This window comes from Microtus pennsylvanicus, chromosome 15, assembly GCF_037038515.1.
Source record: "Microtus pennsylvanicus isolate mMicPen1 chromosome 15, mMicPen1.hap1, whole genome shotgun sequence".
Taxonomy (NCBI): Eukaryota; Metazoa; Chordata; class Mammalia; order Rodentia; family Cricetidae; genus Microtus; species Microtus pennsylvanicus.
Window position 1 is genome coordinate 57,394,444 of NC_134593.1, and position 11,030 is coordinate 57,405,473.

General features: G+C 39.1%; 1 non-coding gene across 1 annotated transcript; it reads left to right on the top strand.

The window, feature by feature from the left end:
• The first annotated feature begins 10,142 nt into the window (after positions 1–10,142).
• LOC142836230 (U6 spliceosomal RNA) lies at positions 10,143–10,244 on the top strand. Its single transcript, XR_012908025.1, has one exon. It is a non-coding gene; the product is annotated as a U6 spliceosomal RNA (small nuclear RNA).
• The last annotated feature ends 786 nt before the right edge of the window (positions 10,245–11,030 follow it).

An 11,030-nucleotide genomic window follows, 5' to 3' on the forward strand; every position in this document is an offset into this window, starting at 1 on the left:
GATTCAATTTTCATGGATGGGGCAAACACTTTTCATGTGTGTGGAATTATTTTTAAAGTATGTCAGACAACAATTGCTCGTTTTCCTCTAATGGTCATTTGCCAAGGAATACAAATAATATTTGTCTGAAAGTTTCATCGTTGGTTAAACTCTGGGCTATGACCCCACTTCTACAGTTCATTTCCTACAACAAGCAATCTTCCAAGTGGCACTTGGTAAATAAAGTTGTCATGTGTACTGACAGTAATACGCGAACCACCACTACCCACAGGCCCTCCTCCCTTCTCCAAATTTGATAATTTGCATATAAGATTTTTTAAAGCTCTGAGTGCATACCAGCTGCAGTCCTTTAAAGTCTCGTATCATTTTGTTAGCACAATGCCTGCCTACGTGAGCAAAAACATGGGAACTGCATCCTAATGCCGTTGACAAGATTTTTTATTTTCATGATTACTTCTCTGCCTTATTTTTTTTTTTGCCTGCAGGCAAAGGTTGGCATACATGTCAAGAGAATGTTCTCCAGCTGGGGCCTGCAGTACAGAGAATTGTATATACCAGGGGGCTCCTGGGACTCTAGGCAGATTATTATGGTAATATTGGAGGCTGCTGTCCTCTCCCTCCCACAGCTGGGCCGCCTCTCTCATTGTAAGTATTGAAGCAATATGTTTTGCAAATTATACGTTGGGAACAACAGGGACCCAGTAAAGTGAGGAAAAAGAGAAACATTGCAAAATGTTGCCTTTAATATTATATTTTTCTTGTTCATCAAGCAAAATAAATTAAAGCTTTAATTTTTTTAAAATTAAATGAGGATCATATATTGAAAAAGAGCTATAAGAGTAAAAACTTAATATTGATTTTATTGAGTGAGAATTTTAAGAAAATATCATTACAGAGAAATTAGACAGTAGCCTGATTCAAGAGAATCATGGTAAGATTACATAATAGCCTTTATTATGGATTTCAAAAATCCTTTTGAGTCCAATGAAGCTGGGTTAGCAAAAACTGCACAAAAAATATCATTTTAATTAGTGCTAATGTGATCTCGTCATGGTCCAGCTGTTTCACACAGGATGCAAATGCGTGTTACTTTATTAGTAATGCATCTTAAGAAAAAAAATGTCACTTCTGATTTCAAACATTTGTCATTAAAATACATTTTAATACAATAGTTGAATAACATGATTGATTTAGCCAAATGAGGCATCACTGAAACCAAGGCAAAAAACATTTAAAAGCCTTCTTAATTGAGGAGGAAATGTCCCTCTGTCTTGCCTTCCTTTCTAGAAACATTAATAACAAAGCAAGAGTTAGATCTCTACTGAGAATTTTGGGGACATGTGATAGAAGAGGGAGTTAACATCTCAATAATTCACAAAATGATATTCTTTCTTTCATAGAACTCAAAGTCCACGCCTCACAACTTGAAAATTGTAGGTGAATTTTAACAAATGCTATGCTATTTCTGTCTGCAATAATGAATTTAAATTTATTCATCAGCAAACACTTCCATGTCTCTCTCAATCAAGAGTCCACAACTCATTCTTTGGCATTCAGCTTTCATTATTTTAGCCAGTATTAAACTTTTCACTGACATATGAAATCCTGTGCCCATAAGAAGGGAACAAAATTCTGATTCTATACTTAAGAATATGGCTCAAATACATCCCAGAAATTTTTATTTGTTTTTAGCGAGACTGAGCTTTCTCACATGGGAATATAATCTTAAGTACAGTACATTTATTTGTAACACTTCTTCTACGCTTTGACTCCAAACCTATAAAACAGCTCACCATGAACAATCCTGTGCCAAATTAATATATTTATCCACTCTATTTATTTGATATCTTGCCAGTATATTTTAGCTTGCAATTGACTGGAATACCCACATAGAGTTTGCTCCCCTCAGCTAGATGGTCACTGAGGAGGAAGTTAGTAAATCAAAGGCTAGTAGGAAGTGGTGTTAGGCATAAGTGCCACCCTCCATGATCTTTATCTGTACTATAGTTATCTTTTCAAAGGGGTGATAGTGAGAGAAAGGCAGAAATTCACTATTGTTTTCAGCATTGTTTCTCATTATTCCAATCATTGTCTCAGTGTTTAATCAAAGAAAGAGCTCAGCTCGATTGTCTCCAGGAAACTCTTCTTTCCTGTTTCAAGGCTTTGCTGTGTGGTGCAGGACAGTTCCATATTGCTGTATTCGAAGCTCCTCTTCTTGCCAGGTTTACTCCTTTGAAAGGCTGAGAGGTCTAACAAAAGGCAACTTTGGGTTTTATAAAAGAGACACTTTTCTTAGATTTCTGCCTTTATTCTCCTGGCATATGAGAGACTTCTTTGACCAAACCCATTTTATAGTAAACTTGCATAGGCTGTTATGTAACCAACTGAGCATTTCAAAGTAAAAGAAAAGAAAGTGCTCCACATTGTCAGCCCATGGTGTTACAATGTTCCATGTGATCCTAGTAGATGGAGAATTAGGTGAAGTCATGAACGGTCTAAGCCTTGTGTCCCTGTATCTTTAGACTATGCTTATTCCCAAATTGTACAACTGACATGTATGTTACTAATTATGGGTGACTTTGAGTAGTGTACCCTAATTTTGACTTTGAATTTTTGTTAACATTGGACATTTTCTTGGTGTTTACTTTCCATTGCTGAAAATAGCTGTGTCTTCTGCCTGCTCACTCTGCTACCGCACGGGACCTACTTAGGAGAAAATCCATAAAAATTAAAGACCAGAAATGGCTACGGGATTTTTTTTCTATTTACTCCATTACTCAGAGGGATGTTGATTAAAATATGTCCAGGCCCAAGTCTGGGTTTCTGTTATACAAAAGATGTAGTCCCATAAAGCTAAGATGGCATCCAGAGCCTAGATGAAAAGGGACAAACTCAAAGTGGCTCTTGGTGTTAGCAAAATGGATGGCAGCTATATGGGCCACCACTTAATGAATGGTAGTTTTCAATAACAACATGCAATGTTGGAGGATACTGATAAAATTTGGAACGTACAGTTTTATTTTTATTGATTGTCTGTTGTACATGGCTAGCTATCATCAGGGTCCCAGTGAAATAGAAGATAAAAACACCTGCCCTCAGAAGAGCGTACAGTTTCATTAGAAGGCTAAATATTCATTAAAGGATAAAGTATAGGGCAAAACATCTATCTAATAGCTGAGCAGCATAAACTTTGCGAGCTCACTATAAGCAAAGCTATCTAACTAGATTTCAGACAGAAGAGAGAACTGTATAGAAATGTTGACTTCTGGGATGGAATTGTTATGCGACACTGTTTTAGGGAGACATCCAAGATAAAGAATCAGTCACAGACCAGAGTATGGATACTACCAGGCACCAACACCCAATGGGTTTTATTGGGGTTACTTACAGGACCTGAAATGACTCAGAGACAGCTGCATCACCAAAGCTCACTTCAGTATGGGTGGCAGCTAATGAAAGCTGGAAACCTGGACCTGCATGACTTGCAGACAGCTCAACAGTTTGGAGGGTGATTCCTCCAGGTAGCTTAGTAGGTCTCTGCTGCTTCTCCAGGACACCTGGTTTGAGCCTCTCATAGGCAGCTCTATTTGTTTGAGAGTCTCTCTCTCAGCAGCCTTTGCCATTACAGCTTATTGTTCTGGGGGGAAAGGGTCTAATGAATCCAGTCAGTTTCAGGGACTTCCTGAAGCTAATGGCTTGGTTATTCCCAAAGTTTTGAGAAGCTTCCCTGCAGGATAAAACCTTACACCTCCTTCTAGAACATCCTGTGTCTTCTCTCCAAGAAATAATGTATCATCCTGGAAAAAAATGACAAAAATGACCATGCAACAGGAGAGAATAAAGATACTGGAATGAATGTGGGGATGTGATAGAAACATTGTGTGGAATTTCTGAGTACTAAATGAAAATATTTCAATCACTTAAATGTTTTACTGGGCACATTCTTTCAGAACACTGTTTGTGTAATAGTTTTGAAGAGCTGTACGTGGGTCTGAAACTAATATCCTAGTTTCATGCAATTAAAACCAAAATTGTTTTGACTCTGCTAGTGATTGATAGCCAGTGAGAAAGATAAAGACAAGGAGCACACAATGTTCAAAGTGCTTTTCTGAGCCAGACTCAATGAAGGGTTAAATCTTTTGTCTTACAAACTTTCTAAATTTGAGTGTCTATGAGTATATCTTAGAGAATCTGCAGGTTCAATTAATATTTCTAGTCATATTAATGTACAGTTAAATTTTAGTTCCACTGTAAGATTTTGCACAGTTGCAAATTGAGATCGCTCAACTAACAGGTAACCTAATATTGCAATATCAGATTGGAATCCATGAAATTCCAGCTAACATTCATATAGTCTTCTTAGAAACCAGATATAGTACTGTGTTATTTCAAATTTGTTATCCTTTTAGTTCCCATAATACTGTTATAGAAGTAACTGTCCAGGTTTCCAGCTTTCATTAGCTGCCACACATACTGGAGTGAGCTTTGGTGATGCAGCTGTCTGTTTTTCTATTATGTGGGTGGTAAGTCAACACAAAGAGGTTTATGATTATGTAATTTTCAGGGAATTAAATGACATATTTGAGGTTTAACTTTTTTTATTCTAGGTACCTCTTCTATACTTCACAGTTGTTTGTCTCTGCTGCCCAGGGAGATCTTCGTACAGTTTCCTTATTGAACAGCTGGGTAGCTGAAAGGAATAAAAATTCATTTTCCAATAACATAAGGCAGGAAAAGTCCACTACTGCTAACACTGAATAATTCACCCGAATCCTTTCTTTGAAATTGTTTCTGCTTAAGTAGCATAGTTATGTGAAGGTTTAGAGGTTGTGTGCTAATAAATACATTTAGAAAAAATTAATACCACGTTAGAGATCTGAAATGGACATAATATCTAGTTTATGAAAAACTGGGACAGCATAAAGGTCATGGTGAATTAGGTATGTGAGCAGTGACGTCAACATCTTCGATTCAGACTTTTCAGTAAAACATTAATAGGCATCATGGATAGGGACAGGAACTCTGGGGTTGAGTTACCTAGGTATAAATCTGAAGTCATCATCATCATCATTTCTTCTTCTTCTTCTTCTTCTTCTTCTTCTTCTTCTTCTTCTTCTTCTTCTTCTTCTTCTTCTTCTTCTTCTTCTTCCTCCTCCTCCTCCTCCTCCTCCTCCTGCTCCTCCTCCTCCTCCTCCTCCTCCTCATATTCTCTGGTCTACTCCCTTGGAGGTTCCAGTCTCAGGTACACCCAAACCTGCAGATGTCTCCGCTCAGGCCTTCTCTCTCGGAGGTCGCAGACTCATTCCCGAACAGGCAGAGGTGTCTGGTTCCTTCAGTAGTAATTTTATTGGCTGGGCGTGGACAGGCTCATCCTGCTTACCCTCTTTACCTCCCCTGTCGCCATTGCTCTCACTTCTGTGTGTCCTTTCTGCATCAGGACACCCAGATTCTGATGACATTGCAGTATCTTCTGCTTTCTAATTACATCTGCCTAAGATTTCAGCTCACTGTATCTCAGTCCTGCCTTAGTCATCTCCTTGCATGTGTGGACGGCTTTTCCCCTGAAAGGGCTGTGGGCTGAGAGGAAGATCCTTCAACTTTTCAAAGCCAAGATGTAAATGAACTAATTAAACTAAAGTAGCAAAGTAGGCAGTTTCTTGGAACTACAGTTTGTATTTAAGTAGTCGATTTCCCCCTTGAAACTACAAGCTTGAGGTCAACTGGGTGATGTTTTGTTGGACATCAGACCCCTCATATAGAGCCTTTCAGACCACGTAGTTTGAGGTCACTGGAACCCCAAGAAATCTTGCACTCTCTCCATCTGCAGAAAATCAACCCTGAAGGATGAAAACAAAGGGATGATGGTGTAGGTGCTCATATATTTTGAAAACAAATATTTCCAGTTGTCATGGGTTCTTAAAAAAAGATAAAGAATTTTTTAAAACTCTTTGTGAGTGTTTTTAGCTTTGTGCCCTTGGGTTTTGCTTAGATCAGAGAGCATTTTACAAAAAAACAAAAACAAAAAACAATGATAGTAAACTATCTTAAAATTTAGAGTTATATCTTAAAATTGATAATTAGTATATTTGAATTTTTTCTGTGGTAGTGAAAGAAAAAAATGCACGTTGTTCTTCACATTCTTGAAAATTTACGAGAAGAATCAGCATGGGATTAAATAAAAGAAGATCTCTAACTGCTCCGAATTCCTGTTATATGTGCTCTATGAAAAGGTTTCTTGAGGGACTTTTATTTGCTGAGTCTTTATCAATTTTATTTCTCTCTGTGTAATGTGGTACACTGTTGCTATTACTATTGTTTATCTCCACATCACTACTGAAGGCAGCATTGTATTTTCCTTTGCTAGGTTTTCTCGTCCCCCTTTAAATCGAATACGAGGAGCATCAAACTTTAAATATTTATGGTGGAGAGCATTTTAAGAGGTGCTCTCCTGCTCTGTTTAGCCTCTTCTAACAGGAAGTATTATAACAGAAGAATATGAGGAAGTTCGGAGAATATTTGTCTTTTCTTGATGTTTTCATGCTGTTTTCTAGTTGATTTATCTCATTATTTAATGCCAAAATGTGAGACCTGATAAAATAATAATGCAAAATGCTGTATGCTTCCTTGGCTTTTATTGTATCAATTTGTATTGAAAATACATAAAATATTTAAAAAATAATAATGCAAAAATTAATTAGGTCTGATGAACACTGGGGTGTTTGTCTTGGCAGGCCTTGAATAACTGTGTTTTTGTTCTCAGGAGTGCATAACATTGATTTAGAAGAAATGAAGACATGGTTGGAGAAAGACTAAAATATCATCTGTTGCCACTGGCCCCCAAGTGCTTTAATTTTCTCCAAGAGCCCCACAGAGTCTTTATGGGTTGTCAAAAGGCATGGATTAATCAACTAGCATTCATTGCAGGCAATTTACCAAGTGCTCTTTACCTGCGTATGAAATCTAATCTGCCTAGCTCGGAAGTTGGAATTGAATCTCACCTTGAAATGACCAGTTATCACCTCTCTCTCCATTTAAGAACAGAGCCTGGCCAGATTATAATCCTGACAAGTGCCCTCCTACTGGGCTAAATTTTTCATGAATGCTACCTATGTTTCCCACACTAATCCTTTTAAATAATATTGCTTATTTAGAGATGGTCGAACAACGTGTATGGAGGCCCAGAATCTTGTCCAGGAATGAGTAGGTAAAGTTGCTCACCACCAAGCCTGAGGACCCAAATTCAATCCCTGGAATCCCCTGAGATCCACCTGGTGAAGGCAGAGACCTGGCCCTTGAAGTCATCCTCTGACCTCCACATGAATTACTCCTAAAAATAAATTATTTAATTTTTATTTCTGAAAAGCAAACAAAACGTTGTTCAGTGTCTTAGGGTTTCTATTGCTGTGAGGAGACACAATGTCTACAGCAACACGTTTAAAGGAAAACATTTAATTGGGGTGACTTCCTTATTGTTCAGAGTTCTAGGGTCCATCATTGTCATGGCGGAACATGGCGGCATGCAGACAGACATGGTGCTGGAGCTGAGAGTCCTACATCTTAATAGGCAGGCAATAGGGAGTGGTCTGAGAAACTGGTTGGTATCTTGAGCATAAATGAGACCTCAAAGCTTGCCACCACAGTGGCATACTTCCTCTAACAACGTCACACCCACCCCAACTATTATACCACACTTCTTAATAGTGCCACTCCTTTCAGGGGCCATTTTATTTCAAACTACCACATTCAGTACTGTACTATTTGTGTTGTAAGGATTAGAATTGAAGAACATTGATTCCAAGGTCTGCATTGATACTCCATGAAGCTTTAGTGTCCTTGGCACTGGCTGCCTTAAAAAAAAAATTCAACATATAGTTCCCATGCTTAATGCTTCCGACCAACTGTTATGTACCACCACTTCCCAGCACGGAATCAAGAGTTGTTAATGATATATAAGCTGTCATCTATACTTTCATATAGTTTGAGTGGAAACCAGATATAAGACAATTATGTTGCTTCCTAAAAATGGGAGGATGCTAAGACAATGGGATATTGAGATGTCCCCCATAATCTTGGGCATTTGAATACTTCATCCCTAGTTGGTGGTGTTATTTGGGGAGGTTTAGGAAAAGTGGCCTTGTCAGAAGACATATGTCACTGGAGGTGGGCTTTGAGAGTGTACAAACTCATGTCATTTCAAGTTTACTCTGCTTTGTGTTTGTGGATCAAGATGTGAACCTTCAACATCCTGTTCCTGACTCCATGTCTTCACTCTGTCATCATGGACTCTAATCCTCTAGCACTGTAAGCTCCAAAACACCCTTCGTTTTATGCATTGACTTGAACATGGTGTTTTATCAGAGCAAAAGAAAAGTAATTACTACAGATGCCCATAAACAAAGCTGCAAGCATGGAGTGAAGCTGGCCTAAGAGAAAAACAATATATAGTAGAGGTGGCAGAAGAGATCTGGAGGGATGAATCTATCTGAGATCTTTGTAGCCCAGCCAGTTTCATCATGAGCCTCAAATACTCTGTTATAAACTATTATCTTGAAGGTCTTGCAGTCCCCTCTCTATGTCTTCCTGAAGTTTTTTGATCTTATCCTGGATGATTCCTGACTTTTTGGCATAAAAGCAGCACCTTTCCTATAAGAACAAGCAGATATGCCTCCCTTTTTAGCAGTTCGTAGGTCTAAACCTCTTCTGTTTTGGAGGCAAAGACCGTGTCAGATTAAGTACAGAAAAAAACATGGAGAAGAGATTCTGTGTAGGGGTCAAGGATAAAGTCACCCTGATGCTCAGGGGGCAATGGAGTGGTGGTGATTAAGCTCTGGGTATTGAGCCAAGACAAGTTGTCCTCCAATTTCTTCCAAGAAGCCAGCCCCAGCGCCTGCACCTGATCCTGATAGGGGCGGGAATGGTGGTCTGCTGAAGGCCCGTGGAATACTGGTCAGAAGTGCTGGAAAGCATCCCACAGTTGTGGGGGATTAGGGAGTTAATGACCTGATTTTTCTCTTTGGGGGGTGTCGGTGAAAAGCAGCCCTTTAAGGCAGTGACAGTTGCCATGGCTCCCAGAGGGGGAATTTCCCCTTTCTCTACCTGAGCTCCATGGATTAGGAAGTCTACCCAGTTCCAGGTGTCCCAATCAAAGAGGCTGCAGTCGGGCAGCCATGGGGCGATCCTGAGTAAGAGCATGTCTGGAGGGCTTGACTGTCAGAAAAATTAATGCCCCTGCTTTTAAGTAGGACCTGCAGGGACTCCAAGGCAGGATTTTGTTTAAAAGAGGACTTCCCCATATTTAATGAGGATGCACAAACCCAGGTATTCTGTCAATTTAATATAGTCTCAAACAAGATCGAAGCCTTTTTTGCAGAAATCTACAAACTCATTTCTACAGCCTCTATAGACATGCAAAGGACTTAACTTATCTAGAATAGGATTAATAGGAAAGAAACAAATTTTCAGATTTGCAGAGCTAACAATTCCAGATTTCAAGACACAATATAAATTTACAGTATTAAGCACATATGCTTATTATTCATACCAAGAAAACTAATAATATCAATGAAACAGTCAATAAATATATACACAATATAAATGTTCTTCAGAGGATAGACAGGCAAGTTGCTGTAGTTCCCTGTAGTTAGCCTGCAGGACTGGTTCCAGAATCCTTCTAAGACACTCAACTCTGAAGATGTTTCTGCACTTAGTAACAAGGCATGGTGTTTGCACATAACCTATGCATATCCTAGAGCACACTTTAAATCATCTTTAAATTACTTATAATATCTAATACAATATAAATGCTATGTATATAGTTTTAATATTTTATTGTTCAGAGAATAATGACAAGAAAAAGTCTTCCATATCTGGTAAAGACAACCATTTTTAAACATTTTTGATCTTCAGTTGGTTGACTCTGATACAACATAAGTGGATAAAAAAAGCCAATAGAACATTTCCGTAATAGACTTGTATTTAGCAAAGAATAGAAATGAACTATTCAAACACACCAAACATTTGATGGATTTCACAATGAGTGAAAGAAACTAAGCAATAGTAGAAACAACCCAGGTGTTAGGAATCCATGTAGTAAATATCTACTACTTGATTCCACTTTTTTTTAACCTTTGAAAATACAAGCTGTACTAACTTCAGCAGCTCCTACACTAAAATTAGAGCTACAGAGATTAGCACGGCCCTAGCACAAGGCTGGCATGCAAATTAATGAATTGTCCTATAGTTTTGTAAAATAAACTGTACACTGATTTATTCTAACAGAAATCACATCAGTGACTGTGCTCTGCCTATGTGATATTTGCCACTAGTCTAATTTTCTGCTTTTGGGTCTCTACTGATGATGATCATGCCCCCTTCTCATTTCTAGAAATGGTTGAAGCCTGGCTTCCATTCACTCTCTATATTCTCTTTTCCTTTAAGATTTTAATGTCTGGCCCTGGAGGTGTGGATATGGGAGAGCTGATCCTGCCCCTCACTGACTGCAGCACTCAGGAGAGTGGGTACTACTCCTCACCTGGGCAGCTTGGTAGAGCTGGCCTTGGTGCTGAGGGTGCAGGAGAGCTGGCCCTGATGGTGCTGGAGAGGTTGCCCTTGCCAGCTCTCCCAGGTAGGAGAACTGATACTGCCCCTCACATGGGCAAAGCAGGAGAGCTGGCCCTGATGGCGCAGGTGCCAGAGAGTCGTGGGCTAACAAATTCGGCTACTACCCATTCCCAGGTCCCAGGCTATAAGTTGACCCACTGCACGTCCACCTCATCTATGAACTGTTGTAGCATGTGGAGGGACTGTTTCTGCAGACCCAACGCTGCAGGTTCTCTATGACACAGGGCAGCAACAGGATATCCAAAAGGAGTCCCAGTATTGATTGACAGTGTAGCAGAAGCCAGAAAACCAATGACTCATTGCTATGCACATTTGTAAGTAAAGCTAAGTAGGCAAAATGGTACTCTGTGTGACACACTGTGACACATTGCAGCTACCATGGCGAGCTTTTTAAAAATGTATGTATTTAT